The following is a 16,050-nucleotide window of genomic DNA, read 5'->3' as shown; positions in this document are numbered from 1 at the left end:
CCCGTGCGATTTTGCTTCAGTCGGCCGCTGTGGCCGAGCGGTTCTAGGCGCTTCAGTCCGGAATGGCGCTGCTGTTACGGTCGCAGGTTCCACTCCTGCCTCCAGCATGGATGTGTGTCATGTCCTTATGTTAGTTAGGTTTAAGTAGTTCTAAGTTCTAGGGGACTGATGACCATAGCTGTTAAGTCCCATACTGCTCAGAGCCATTTCTAATTTTGATTTTTACCCACTTGTAATTCTCCTGTCTACATCTTTCATTTTCTGCTGTTTCTGTCCTAAATATACTGTTCAATCGTTTTGAAAAGTGTTCTGAGTTGTCTTTACATACTGTCACAACAGCTGTATCTTCTGAAAATCTTAGGCGAGTTTCTCGCTGAGGCCATACCACGTGCGATACGGTACGCAATGCCACTCGTGATACAGGACAGAAACAAGCCGCACTAGTTGGCGTTGGAATGACAGCGACACAACACCATTCGATTCTCTGTCGTATCGCTTGAGCAACACGGAATGCGGGTTGCTCTTCACCGCTGTGTTGTGCAATACACAGGGAAGAAAATTTCAAGTCATCTGACATGCCACCCTCACCCCCTCCCTCCCCAATCTTTTCTATATATATGTTAAAAACGACGTAATTCCTCCAGCTGTATTAAGGTGTTGGTTTTATTGGTAACTAGTTTCGATGTTGTTACAACGTCATCTTCAGGCCCATACTTATTGACAGTAACCGTATGTGTCTAACACTAGTAGTGAGTGGTGAGATGGGCGTGTTCCATACCGTTACTGTCAACAAATATGGGCTTGAAGATGACGCAGTAACAACATCGAAACTAGTTGCCAATAAAACCAACACCTTAATACAGCTAGAGGAATTACATCAGTTTTTAACATATATTATACCAGTTGAGTCCCAAGTCGTCCGTTTTAATTATGGATATACGAAGATTTTGTATATCTGGTTCGATCAACAATTTTCCGTTCGAGGGTATTGCTGCAGTGTACATGTAACATATCGCGACTCCGCTGCTGGTATATAACCACCGACATGAAAGCAAGGGGTTAGGGTGGCATTTGTGTCTTTCCGACGTGCGCGCGTTAAATGTGGAAACGAGGATTATGGTGCCGTTATTACCAAATGCGTGAGAACACTAGCAACGTTCAGTTATTCTTTTCTTGGTTGGTGTATGATAAACACCAGTAGACATCCACCAGAGAATGAAGAATGAGCATGAGGCAGCAATTCTATTGAAAACAATCGTTGCGGAATGGTGCCCCAACGAGTGTCGTTGCTTCATGAAAACGCACGTCCTCTTATCGCAACCGCCGTAACGCAGAAGTTACGCCGACTCGAGTAGGACGCACTCGACCACCTGCTCTATAGTCCTGATCGCTCTTCACAGTTATCATGTCTTCGGTCCTTTAAACAAGGTCTCGAAGGGTCGACGATTCTTGTGGGACAAGGATGTGCAGTCGGCAGTTACGGAATTCTTCACGCAGCAATACACGGTGTTTTACTAATCGGGTATCTTCAGCCTGGTGCGCAAGTGCTCACGGGGGTTTTTCCTGGTCGGCTTGTCGATTATGGGCTGTACAACCTTCGAGCAGAAACTTTTTCTTTGCTCCCCGTATGAAGATCAAGCAATGCTAAGTCCATCTCTGTAGATACTTCTTTTGCGACATTTTTACTTTCTGTGCAAAAAATTAAAAACTGCTAGTTCTTCGCTATACAGTGCTTCGCATTCGATTTTGAGGAAACTACGTGGCAAAACAATTTTTCCTTTTTTTTGCATCTTATAGTATGACATCACAGTTTGAATGTGAGCTAGTCTTCTTTTAGATATTTCCCATTGTCATTTTGATATTTTGAACTAAAGAAAATACACATTTTGAAAAGTTTGCGGTAAAATATGTAGTCGATGGGCAAATAATGTTGGAGCATTTTAGGTCACACAATGCTGTGTACCAAGTATAGCTTACATATTGAAATTGTTTTTAACGCTAGAACGAGAGCCATACCTATTACCACTCTAGAGTAAATATGCGCCGTTTGAAGTTGTCCAGAAAGACGCTGGCAGCGACACACCTGTGGGAATATGAGTTCAAAAAAATGTTCAAATGTGTGTGAAATCTTATGTGGCATAACTGCTAAGGTCATCAGTCCCTAAGCTTACACACTGCTGAACCTAAATTATCCTAAGGGCAAACACACACACCCATGCCCGAGGGAAGACTCGAACCTCTGCCGAGACAAGCCGCACAGTCCATGACTGCAGCGCCTAGACCGCTCGGTTAATCCTGCGCGGCCGGGAACAGGAGTATTGCATGATAGCCATCAAGTCTCACGACGCTCATCGCAAAGTGTCGCGTGCCATATGACACTGCCTCGGTGAGAACTGTGTCTTAGTATTGTTATCTGCTCTTTTAGTTTTAATCCTCTTTCTAAATTTTCTTTCACATCCTGCACGTCGTCTTTGCCATTAACTTGTCTATTTTGAACTTACATTTTTATTAGTTGCGTGTTATTCACCTGGTTGCTTTAGCCTAAGCTTTTTACATGTTGCGAACATCTTATTCTATCTCACGTTGTTGAATGCCCTCTCTCTGTCCAGAAATGCAAGGAAGCTGTTCCAATTTTTCTACAGTCTGTCTTCCATTATAAAGTGCTGCGTCAGAATTGCTTAATTATGTCTATCCTTTAGGAAATGAGACACTTAAAGTAGTAAAGCAGTTTTGCTATTTGGGGAGCAAAATAACTGATGATGGCCGAAGTAGAGAGGATATAAAATGTAGACTGGCAATGGCAAGGAAAGCGTTTCTGAAGAAGAGAAATTTGTTAACATCGAGTATAGATTTAAGTGTCAGGAAGTCGTTTCTGAAAGTATTTGTATGGAGTGTAGCCATGTATGGAAGTGAAACATGGACAATAAATAGTTTGGACAACAAGAGAATAGAAGCTTTCGAAATGTGGTGCTACAGAAGAATGTTGAAGATTAGGTGGGTAGATCACGTAACTAACGAGGAGGTATTGAATAGAATTGGGGAGAAGAGGAGTTTGTGGCACAATTTGACTAGAAGAAGGGATCGGTTGGTAGGACATGTTCTGAGGCATCAAGGGATCACCAATTTAGTACTGGAGGACAGCGTGGAGGGTAAAAATCGTAGAGGGAGACCAAGAGATGGATACACTAAGCAGATTCAGAAGGATGTAGGCTGCAGTAGTTACCGGAAGATGAAGAAGCTTGCACAGGATAGAGTTGCATGGAGAGCTGCATCAAACCAGTCTCAGGACTGAAGACCACAACAACAACAACATGTCTATCCTTGTTATATACAGCCCCATTTCTACTGATCCACTCTCAGTGATGTTATTTAAGCGATTCGTCACTGCATCACAGAATTAATACTTCTTCTCTTTCTGTTCTAAATATTCAAGATAACATTTCATAACATACTACCTTTAGCTTGACCTCATGAATTTCAGTCTACTATTCACCAGAAGAATATCATGGTTTGAATCAATCTTGGAGAGGCACATTGCTGTTATTACTGGCTTGATGGCATGGAGAAGCATGAGATATGATTTCAGGTCATGGCTGGTAGTGATTGAGAGAACTCGGTGGGGAAACGATATGCGATGGTGTCATGGCGCCATGTTCAACAGAGCAATACTCTTCCACACATAGGATGTGTCTCTAGGAACTATCTGCATTATGCTGAGGTTCTCATATGGCCAGCCCAGTCCTCAGGTCTGTCCAGATGGAACACGTGTGGGACCAACTCGGATACAATCTCGATCCCAAGGACAGTACTCAGGATATCAAGGACTCGTTAGAACGGTTGTTGGCCAGTTTTCCTCAGGAGAGCACACATCTGCTTTACGACGGCCATCCAAACTGAATTAAAGCATGAATGCAAACCAGAGGGGGTGCAACATCAAAAGTGGGCTCATACTGGCAATTTCGCTGTTAAATTTGACTTTATTTTGTAATTAGCGAAATAAAATCACATACCCTCTCAACACATGAAATCTCGTTTCGCTTCCCCTTCTGGATGCTTCACTGGTTTTGCCAGTTAGTGTAGTTCAATACTGATATTCAATTTTCAGGTGATTGGTAGAAAGGATCACTCAACCGTACCAAAACCACAAATAGAGCCCCGATGGAATTCTGTTAAATGCACAAATTGTCTTTGTCAAGAGTTCCGTAATTGATCTTCGATCTTTGCTAATTTTTTTCTCTGCAGGTTGGCAGAGCGTCTATAAACTCGGCATGCACTTAAGTTACCTGGTCGTTTAGCGGTTTTAGAAACTGGTATTATGCTTCACCTTCTGTTCGCTGTCATACTGATTCGGCGGCGGCGTATTTGTAGACAGCATTCTCGGACAAGTATCACCATAATAACTTTCATAAACGTACAATTGTGTGACGTGAGTCTTTATCAATCAACTGCTGCCAGTCATCAGCGTAAGTAACTCAATAAACCTACTATGACGAAAAAGAGATCTCAAAATTAAACAAGCTGTGATTAACATTTGGCTCATTACACATTTCGTTCGTGAAAATGTTCCAGAGTTCATCTAGAGTCCACTTACATCGAATGAATACTCATATGCTTCGCATTCTTATTGGAGTTAAACCATCACCCTGTAAGACACCGTTCGATCACCGGAAAAAAAGAGAAATGGTATGCGCCATATTTACGTTTACAGATGGACTGTATGATAGTGACGAATGTCAGTTACCTTACATTTAAACACAAGTATGGCAATACGAGTACCGGAGACATAAGTGTCTAACGTAAACTATGTAAGCGTGACGATCTAGTTTACATTGCAACAAGAGCGATTCATCTCACGATATTATGACGGTATGCTACATATTAGTGACTGACACACAAGGAATTAAGTAATAATTTTATTGATCTGAAGAAGGCTTGTCAATGGACTTAAATTAGTAATCAAAGGGATTTTACCGAACATACCTAGCATATTTATCCACATTCTTAATAATAAACTGATTCATTTGGTACAATACTTTACGCCTCTCTTCGCCCCAACGGAGCCGCGCCTCGACTCATACTTGTTCAATCCATGAGCCGATCCCGCAGATTGAATACCTAGGCGCCATTTATGATTTGTCTAGAGCTCGCTTAATTCTCTTGCTGGCGATGCATCAGCACACCATCTGTGATCTTCAGATGAAATGGTTCTTAGGTTCGATACACCGTAGTTGTATTGATACCTGAAACCTTTCAGCCTCAGTACGTGATCCCTACTGCATCGAGAGAACGGCGTTTGTCTGTGTTGTATCAGTGTTCCACTACGAAAGGTTTCCTTTTGTCGTACCATTAGAGATGTAAATGATTTTTTTCTATAATGAACATATCATGCTTTAGCTTCGTTCAGGGCATTATACTGTATCTAATTTTTAATAATTTTATCTTTGTATATCTTCGAGACCAATGGTGGTATTCACTTTTTTAGGTATCCCACTCTAAAATTTCCTCCTCTACTGCTCTTTACCGAACATCTCCTTTCATTAGATGTTCTTTCAATTGTCTTTTCACTTGCGTCTTCGTGTACCACACACGTACAGTTTAGTGCTGTGCACAGCGAAGTTAGACGTTAGCCTAATATAGAGGCGACAGGCAGTTGTTTGACCCTCGTACCTCTAGGGAGAAAAATAACAGGATTAGAGGAAGGAAAAGAGGGCGGATGATAAATTATTTCAGAACATTATGTACCCTCCGACGCATATTGCTCGATGGCTTGCGAAGTATCGATGTTGATGGCAGAATATATTTTCCATTTCTGCTGCCAATTTAGCAGACAGTTTTCTGTCATGAGTTAAGTGTTTTCTCACTGCAGTTTATGATACCGCTTTAGCAGTCTATCTTCTGTACCGAATGAATGTTTGGGCAGACTTGCATTACTTGCAAACAAACAACAACCCAGTGAGTGTTTTCCATTGGTATTTAGGAATGTGTCAATCGCTGTACAATAAAAATATTTGGTACCTTGATATTCAAATACAGGAGGGACTGAAGTTAGAAAGAGACACATCATCTGCTATTGTAGGTTCGCCTGCAGCCTGAGTCAGTCTGTACGGGCTAAGTTAAATCATGACCTTATTGTAAGCAAGGATATGCTTTAGTGATTCTGAAAACAACCTACAAACTTTCTACAAGTCAAAGACGAGGACGGAGGCACAGATATAAAGACTCAGAATTAATGTGTATTTCTTCTGAAAAAGTGTGCACCGAAATAACTACTATGGGCCCCACGCGTATCGACCAGACATAATTCCAGCAAAACATTACCTGGCCGACCATTTTTGGAGTTGCTAATCATCCCCGAATGAATACGACGATTCCTGCCGCTACTTTTATAATTACCTCTTGCTCCGCTAAGATAATTAGAAGGCAGCCGAAACCACATAAAACAACATTACGGCAAAGGGTTAATAAGTCGTGCCCACAGACGGCCGCCGCCGCCTCTGCGGCACCGCCACCCCCAGGCTAAAATTCCTTTTATTCCCTAATAACACCGGATGAAGTATGGGAAGCAAATATTACAGCAACGCGCCGCTAACGTATAGGCTCGCGTTTTATTCAGACGACTCCAACAAAATGTAACACATACTCGCCAGTAATAACAATCTTTTACGCACTCCGTATTTTTCTTGCACATATCACAGGCATGATTCACTCTGGTTTTTCTTCGAGTGAGAAGAGCGACGAATTTTAACGTCTGCGCACGTGCAGTGACCGTAAAATTCTTTTCGTTAAATTCTATGTTCTGTCGAAAGTGTGATACACTTCGTACTTCAATAAAGTTAAGGAAATTAGGCGTCCTGTAGTTGTCACAAAGCCAAGAATTTCTACATTAGGAACGCTGTCAGCTGGAGACCTGGCGAAACTACGGCATATGCTGGAGAATGTGAATGATGTTGGCATTATTGTCGCATGGTAACTTATGTGACCTAGATGACCTTACGGGAACGTCCGACGTGGTTTCATAGCTCTTTCACTCCAAAACCCCTTTAATTCATGTGCTTTTGCTTCTCTTCGACACGAACATTTGCTGTAGCAAGCAACTGGAAAATACGATTAATCAGTGTTGCCAGATTCCCTATCTCAAGCTTCCCTCAAATATGCACAGAATTTCCCAAAAGACCAAAATATCCCTCGAAATCAAAATTGTTCAGAAATTATTTAAGAAGGAAAATTATCAAGTACAGGCCTACAAAAATATTTAAAGTACTGAAATTATATAAATTATACTCAGCAAATCTAATACACGACGACTCAGAATTAAAGTTTCTGATGGGTCTTGGTGATCTTAAACAAAAAGCAGTCCTTTCTGCTTGTAAGGCAGACCATATGACTTTATCTGAACCGAGAGTTTTATCTCCTAATCTATTCCTTTCGTCTTTACATCACTTAATGTTGCAAATAAATAAATAAATAAAAAATCATTCTGTTTACGCGTTTGGATGTGGAAATGCCAATACAAACTAAGCGAGTTTTTCTAAGTTGCGAAATTTCAGTTCATCAGTAAAATTTTTAACATTAGCTATAAAGCGCTCTATTACATCACTCTCCATTGCTATTAAATTACTCGTCTCCTGTTCATCAAAAAAATGGGGCAACAGTCGCCACAAGGCAAATTGTTTCCGTTGACATATTTATTGAAACTCTTAGTGAAATGTAATTATTTAATCCCAGATCTACTCTTTTCAAGTATTACAACAGGACACAAAAATTTCATTTATTAATACACTGGATCCCTAACAGGCAAGTAAATCAGTATTTCTTCAACTGCAACAGCATAAAATTCCAAACATTTCTTTCTGAGTTCATTAACGCCGGAAGCAGGTAGCTCCTTTAGCAACGTTTCACACTCGGGCCCTAAATACACTTCACGTAAGAGAGGGACGTTTGTAAGACAACATGGATTAAGTACTTCAGTATCTTGCTGTGATCTTACTGAAAAAAGTTGTGTCCCGTTTTTTTTAAGTAGTTTAAAAGAATTTTCTGCTACGGAATGATTAAGAATCTTTCAACGATGGAAGTGAGATTCAAACTGTTGAGAAAATTAAGAGCATATTTCAGAAGCAAGAGTTCAACTTTAGTGTAATGGTTATTTGGTTCACGCAAAAGGAAATCAGCATTTCTTTTGTTTATCCTCAAATGCAGCTTCATTAAATAAAATCTCTGTAATGTAGACCAGTTTTCAGTAACGTGGCGTATGCATTGGTGCATTGCTAGCCATCTTGTAGTTGCTCGTTTCAGTGTCTTATTCTTTTCCACGTTCATTATCTTTTGGATCTCAACCAGATGGGCCTAACACTTGGAACTACGAGATAAGTAAGAAGATATATTACTTAGAATGTCTTCTGATGCGCGAGACAGTTTTTCACAAGATTAAGTAGCTTCTAACGCTTCTTAATGACAAATTCATTAGAATAACGTTATAAATCTCATCTTCAAGGCAAGAATAAAAAGAATGATATCATTACATTGGCACTATCAAACGAAATGCCTACAGTATTCGTTAGAGGGATGGCCTTTGCAAACAAGCTTTCTTTAAAAGCCATATAAAGTTATCTGCAGAACAGTATCTAGGGTCTACACCAATGAGTCAACAAGTTGTGTTCTGATTTACCTGAAGCTGGAAAAACATACCTGACCAGAACACTCAGGTATTTATGTAAGCTATGTCTGAACTTTCATTCAACGACACTGAGCAGGGTTTAGTTTTGATGTCAACCACAATTCTATTTGTTTCTACTTTGGCCAAAATTCCTTTTATGGTGTTGCTGCATTCGAACTTTGCATTTGAATGTTAAGGACACATTTTCTCCATAAAATTTCTTCGTTTCATGCGTAAGACGTGTATATTTCTATTGTTTATTGTCAAATCACAATTTATGAAAGATGTTTATATTTTATTAATAGGATTGAGTAGGAATAATTAATATTTGTCGTGTTGGAAATAATTGTGGTAGCAGGGAATGTCTGCACCAAAGTATTGTTGACAAGAGAGACCGCAAATTGATATAATTTTAAAAAGGGCAGGAGAGACAGCGTATGGATACATTTTAAGAAAAGAGCGGTAAAGACCGCGCATTGATAAATTTTGTAATGGTAGTAGGGATTGTCTGCACCAGAAAGCATTGTTGGCAGGAGAGACCGCACTTTAGCGTTCGTAGGAAGTCAGTAGTAAGAGAGAAGGGAAGCGAGTCGGTAGCAGGTTTGAAGCGAGAGGTTGAGAGGAGCGGTGTGCCTGCCAGCCACTAGCTATGATTTACAAGAGATTATAAACGGGTGTACAGAGACATCAGCTAACTATTATAGTAAGAGGAACTAATATTATTGAATTAATTTTTTGAGGAACTCAAGACTACTGAAGGTATGTTGGCGCATTGCTAGTTTTAAGATTATTGCAAAAAGTAAGTCCCATTTGAACGTTCGTAAAATCATTTCATTCAGAATATAATTAACTTTTGCCAGCGAAATTGCATTTCTAATTATAATCCATCCCAAAAACCATCAACGTAAAACTTTGCAAAATTTTATTGTTGTCAAGAAAAAGTTTAACTATGAATTACGTAACTTCAGTCAAATTAATTAAAGAATAACGTCAGCTTTGCTATTAAAGAATAACGTCAGCTTTGGTAATAAATACACCCACTTATTATGAAAGCCCACCAGCAGCTAATAGAGTATAGTAAAACAGAGTAAGTATATTCATGTCGCAGTTCGATGTAGCAGTCAGATGGCGATCCAGTAACAGTAAAAAAGGTAAGGACCAGTTTTGGGTTACTGCAGATAACGACTGAGGGCCACGACGTCAACACATTCTATGTTTCGTCGAAATAATCAGAAAATCACTTTTAATAAGCAGCAATTAAATTTGTATGCGAAGATAGAGCAAGAGAATAAATTTCAAAGGGAAGATTTCGTTTGTTGTTATTAATCAAGGAAAGGTTTCATAGTTTATTGTAAAAGGGAAGGTTATCAATAACAAAAGAGATATAGAGGAGACGGGAAGGTTTCACATGCAGCACAGCTATATTTGAATTCATTACCGGGAAGTAGTCTCCACCATCCTTTAAATGTAAGATCATTAAGCGACTCGTCTTGAAATTTCTTCTTTCTTCGAACTTCCTCAGCGACTTTCTTTTTTTTTTGGAGTACTTCGTTTGTCACTCATTTGACGCATTTCCTTTTGTACCCTGCACACTCGTCTAATATAGGGTAACTAGAAAGCCATTTTCTCGGATCGCTAGTCAACAATTCCAGCATATCGTATTAATGGAACATATTACAGTGAGTTAAATTGACGGTATTTAACTTTGCGCATTCACAAAGTTATGTCGCAAGCAAATGGTGACACGCAAATAATCAATGTCCTTCGGTATACACAATTTCATTGCACCGAGAGAGGTGGCGCAGTGGTTAGCACACTGGACTCGCATTCGGGAGGACGACGGTTCAATCCCGTCTCCAGCCATCCTGATTTAGGCTTTCCGTGATTTCCCTAAGTCGTTTCAGGCAAATGCCGGGATGGTTCCTTTCAAAGGGCACGGCCGATTTCCTTCCCCATCCTTTCCTAACCCGAGCTTGCGCTCCGTCTCTAATGACCTCGTTGTCGACGCGACGTTAAACACTAGCCTCCTCCTCCAGTTTCATTGCAAGTAAAACAACATAGTTCATAAGTCACTTTGTAGCGTTTGTGTGACGGCTCGTCTTCCACTGCTGGTGCGGCTAGTTGGCGCGGTGCTTATATCCTCTTTCTATAGATGCCGCTCCTGTCTTGATGTCGGGTTCGTCAGCTTACTGTTGGCTGACGCCGTCTCACAGCCCTATCTGCCCTTCCGTTCTTGATCGTCGTGCCAGCGCTTGTCGTTACGCCGGAACACTTACTGTATGTAAACTATAATATACTGAAACGTTAATGCAGTGAGTTTTTACTTTATAGGTACACTGGTATATTGTGGTAGCTATCACTGACATCACGTGATGCAGCCACCTGAAACCTGTCGATACAAAAAAAAAAAAAAAAAAAAAAATTACATAACACAGACAGTACTTTCTTCATATAATAAAAAGAAAAATTTAGTTCCACTTATACGTGTTTACTAGCTGAAAAAATTGGTTCAAATGGCTGTGAGCACTATGGGACTTAATTTCTGAAGTTATCAGTCCCCTAGAAAGAACTACTTAAACCTAACTAACCTAAGGACATCACACACATCCATACCCGAGGCAGGATTCGAACCTGCGACCGTAGCGGGCGCGTGGTTCCAGACTGTAGTGCCTAGTACCGCTCGGTCACTCCGGCCGGATTACTAGCTGAGAAACCAGTGTTGCCTGCGTACTTATTTAATCTGTTCCCGAGACTTCAAACGTTTGTAATTGATTTTTGACTTTTAAAACTTCCTTGTATACATTCGAAGTAGTATGACTGGAGACATGAGCAAAGAGTAGATTGCTTCCTAGAGCGACGTCGAGCTGAGCATGCGAAAAGCAGCTGACACTAAGGTCCACAGCCACAACATGCAGCTTGTGCCCCTGTGTCTTGTTTACGGTCGTGACGAAACCTGAACTTACCGGCAAAGTTTGAGGGTCTATGATGTTACATTGGAGACAAGTAATTTAAACCTCTGTTAATAATGGCTTCTGAGAAATGAGATAATGCGAGGCACTGTCGATATGAGATACGTCGCGCCTCACTTTTGGAAGGAGTTCCCAAAGAGCAAGTTGAAGCCTGATGTCTTCCAGCTGCAGCAAGTCTCACCTGACGATCGTCATTGGGTTCTTGAGACCACGTAGTTCTCAGTCTATTATTCTTGTGTATTCAGAAAGACGCGATCGTTTTCTAGTTATTTTTATTTGTAAAGGAAACGAAATCAAAATGTAATGATTAGGCACCCAAATAAGAAAGCTTAATAAAATCGGTTTTCCTAGCAAAGAATGCAAATAAAGCTTATCGAAAGAAGCAAAGTAATGTTGTTAAGCTTTCAATATAAAAAGCGAAATTAGTGAATCCGTACATCCTAGCTAAACAAATTCACTGTTAGTTTGTATTCGAAAAGATAAGATTTCAATGCGTAATGCTGTCACTGACGAAGTTCCGAAAGTATATCCTGTCACCGAGTTTAAAAAAAAAAAAAAAAAAAAAAAAGAAAAGAAACCAGCCCCAGCCGTTGGGTCTTTGGTGTACAACAAAACTAACAGTGCCGTATACCAGTTCTTTGATATAAGACGCCTTGATGATTGAACATGAAGCGCCAAGCTACTCAGACAATTTTAGACATAACTTAAATTTGCGATATCTTTTTTATCCGTGAACCGATTTTGATGAGATAAAGCCTGTACATTTCCCAAACTACGTTCAAGAAGTTAGTTACCGGCGAAATTACCATAAAGATTCATCTAGAGGTTTTGGACAAACAGAAACGACAACTTTAGATAAAACTTTAAATCATAAATCTCTTTTTTTTAACTGTTTTTGGTGAAATAATGCCTGTGAAAACCCTCATGAAAATTCGTCTAGTACAATTAACAGATAGGCAAAACGGTTATTGATAGAACTTTCAATCACGCTTCTACCTTTTTTCCGATGTCCGATTTTGATGACATAAAGCCCAGACGTTGCCCAATGGCACGCTCAAGTTACCTGTGGAAACCCCGTGAAAATTCGTGTTGTAGTTTCGGAGATTAGCGTCTTCGAACAGGCAAACAGAGAGACATGACAGCTTTACAGTTTTATTGTTAACATAGAATATATTAATAAGAACCACCACAGCTGTATTAATACACATTTACTGTGCCACGAAGCGGTATCGTTATTTAGAACATCAGATAGCCCAGTTGAGCCAATATCTTGATCTGAGGGATGTAGTTGCTTGTGTAACACTACAGGAAAATTCTGCAAATGACTATCATATGAGCCTTCTGCTGACCGCTTAACACAGCAAATGTGTATCAGTACCACTGTTTTGGTTCCCATTAATCAGTAATTCTAGTACAGTATCAATAAACTGTAGAGATCAAAATCATCAGTACTATGTAAATACATAAAACTGTAACCAGTCACTGGTTCCAGTTTATTGAATTTACATTCAATTAACAGTCATGGGTGCTAAAATATCCGTAAGGGATAAGCTTAATCTGATCGTTACTATTTTCTTATTTGGTTTCTCTTTCAGAAATTATCTCTAGTTTTACTGACATTTGTTGGAAGTCGGCACCATTTCTTATTCACAGTAACGTAATAAGCTTGTGGGTTGATGGCTTTCCATCAACGAATCCTGCGTAGCCTGTTCTGAGAACATACCCATCTTACCTTTGACTTATTTCTTATTTAGGAAAGATTTTTGATGCTATTGATGTACTTCCTTCAGAGCTAGAGGTCAAAATATCTCGATTCTGACAGCTTCACGATGACTTAACTTGTATTATTTATTTAAAATATCGATCAAGACATACCAATAACTATCGCAACAGTTATATTAGGCAAAACACAGTTTCAGTTTCATGATCCCCTGAGCACGTCATTTACTATACATCAGAGTAGCACTTTGATTGTTTTACTGGTATTTTTCTGGCGGTTTTCATTTTTATTTCTATATGTTTTAAGCTCTTACAGGCGCTTTCTGCTTGATTAAATCAGTGTATTATACACACGATTTTCATGCGATCAGAACCGATAACTTACGAGGGACTGCAAGTGTAATATGGATGTACTGTCTGTCGGTGCAGTTAGTCATTAACGTAATCTAAATTTACACCACTCGTAATTTGAATTTTTACGCACTCGTAGTTCTGACGCCATTGTAAAGACATCATACTACACTAGAATTATAGCAGACAACTCAGCTTCAGGGAGACACTCGGTTCTGACACTTTTTTGGCTGCAGCCCTTGTATGGGCAGATCTTGTGGTGCGAGTCTTGGCGGACGCTTTGCCGGGCGACAGATATTCGTATCTTTCCAAGGTGTCACCGTGTTGTTTTTGCCTAGGATGAATGTGACACTGAGTCAGGGATGCAGCATGACATTTAAGTATATTGATCTCCCGTCATTGTTTATGTAAAGAACAATAACAAAATAAACATACACTCCTGGAAATGGAAAAAAGAACACATTGACACCGGTGTGTCAGACCCACCATACTTGCTCCGGACACTGCGAGAGGGCTGTACAAGCAATGATCACACGCACGGCACAGCGGACACACCAGGAACCGCGGTGTTGGCCGTCGAATGGCGCTAGCTGCGCAGCATTTGTGCACCGCCGCCGTCAGTGTCAGCCAGTTTGCCGTGGCATACGGAGCTCCATCGCAGTCTTTAACACTGGTAGCATGCCGCGACAGCGTGGACGTGAACCGTATGTGCAGTTGACGGACTTTGAGCGAGGGCGTATAGTGGGCATGCGGGAGGCCGGGTGGACGTACCGCCGAATTGCTCAACACGTGGGGCGTGAGGTCTCCACAGTACATCGATGTTGTCGCCAGTGGTCGGCGGAAGGTGCACGTGCCCGTCGACCTGAGACCGGACCGCAGCGACGCACGGATGCACGCCAAGACCGTAGGATCCTACGCAGTGCCGTAGGGGACCGCACCGCCACTTCCCAGCAAATTAGGTACACTGTTGCTCCTGGCGTATCGGCGAGCACCATTCGCAACCGTCTCCATGAAGCTGGGCTGCGGTCCCGCACACCGTTAGGCCGTCTTCCGCTCACGCCCCAACATCGTGCAGCCCGCCTCCAGTGGTGTCGCGACAGGCGTGAATGGAGGGACGAATGGAGACGTGTCGTCTTCAGCGATGAGAGTCGCTTCTGCCTTGGTGCCAATGATGGTCGTATGCGTGTTTGGCACCGTGCAGGTGAGCGCCACAATCAGGACTGCATACGACCGAGGCACACAGGGCCAACACCCAGCATCATGGTGTGGGGAGCGATCTCCTACACTGGCCGTACACCACTGGTGATCGTCGAGGGGACACTGAATAGTGCACGGTACATCCAAACCGTCATCGAACCCATCGTTCTACCATTCCTAGACCGGCAAGGGAACTTGCTGTTCCAACAGGACAATGCACGTCCGCATGTATCCCGTGCCACCCAACGTGCTCTAGAAGGTGTAAGTCAACTACCCTGGCCAGCAAGATCTCCGGATCTGTCCTCCATTGAGCATGTTTGGGACTGGATGAAGCGTCGTCTCACGCGGTCTGCACGTCCAGCACGAACGCTGGTCCAACTGAGGCGCCAGGTGGAAATGGCATGGCAAGCCGTTCCACAGGACTACATCCAGCATCTCTACGATCGTCTCCATGGGAGAATAGCAGCCTGCATTGCTGCGAAAGGTGGATATACACTGTACTAGCGCCGACATTGTGCATGCTCTGTTGCCTGTGTCTATGTGCCTGTGGTTCTGTCAGTGTGATCATGTGATGTATCTGACCCCAGGAATGTGTCAATAAAGTTTCCCCTTCCTGGGACAATGAATTCAAGGTGTTCTTATTTCAATTTCCAGGAGTGTATTTCGAAGTTCCTGTTAGTCGTTTATGAAATTCAAAATCACCTCATACATACACTGATCGGAGAGAACACTATGATCTCCAATATATTGTCGTTATAAAATCGCCTTGCTATAGCAGCGCCGTCTAGCGAGGAATGAGTGCTAGTCGGACACACGCACGATGCATGTAGTAACAGTGAGCGTGCTGTCCGTGTGTAGAATGGGGAAGGCGCGCTATCTATGGCCTGGAGCTCGGCACGGGCTTTTCGAAAACTGCACTTCTTGCCGGGTGTTGGAGGAGTGCTGTGGTAAGTGTCTTCAACACGTAGCGAAACCAAGCTGAAACCACGTCGAGATGTCGTGGGGTTGGGCGGCCACTCCCTCATTACAGATATCGGACGTCGTAGGCTGGGCAGGCTGGTGAAACAGAACAGGTATCGAACTGTAGTGGAACTAACATCAGACCTTACTGCTGGGCAAAGTGTACGTGTGTTTGAACGCACAGTGCATCGAACCCTCCTA

This window comes from Schistocerca americana, chromosome 2, assembly GCF_021461395.2.
Source record: "Schistocerca americana isolate TAMUIC-IGC-003095 chromosome 2, iqSchAmer2.1, whole genome shotgun sequence".
Classification (NCBI taxonomy): Eukaryota; Metazoa; Arthropoda; class Insecta; order Orthoptera; family Acrididae; genus Schistocerca; species Schistocerca americana.
Note: the sequence above shows the minus strand (reverse complement) of the source record.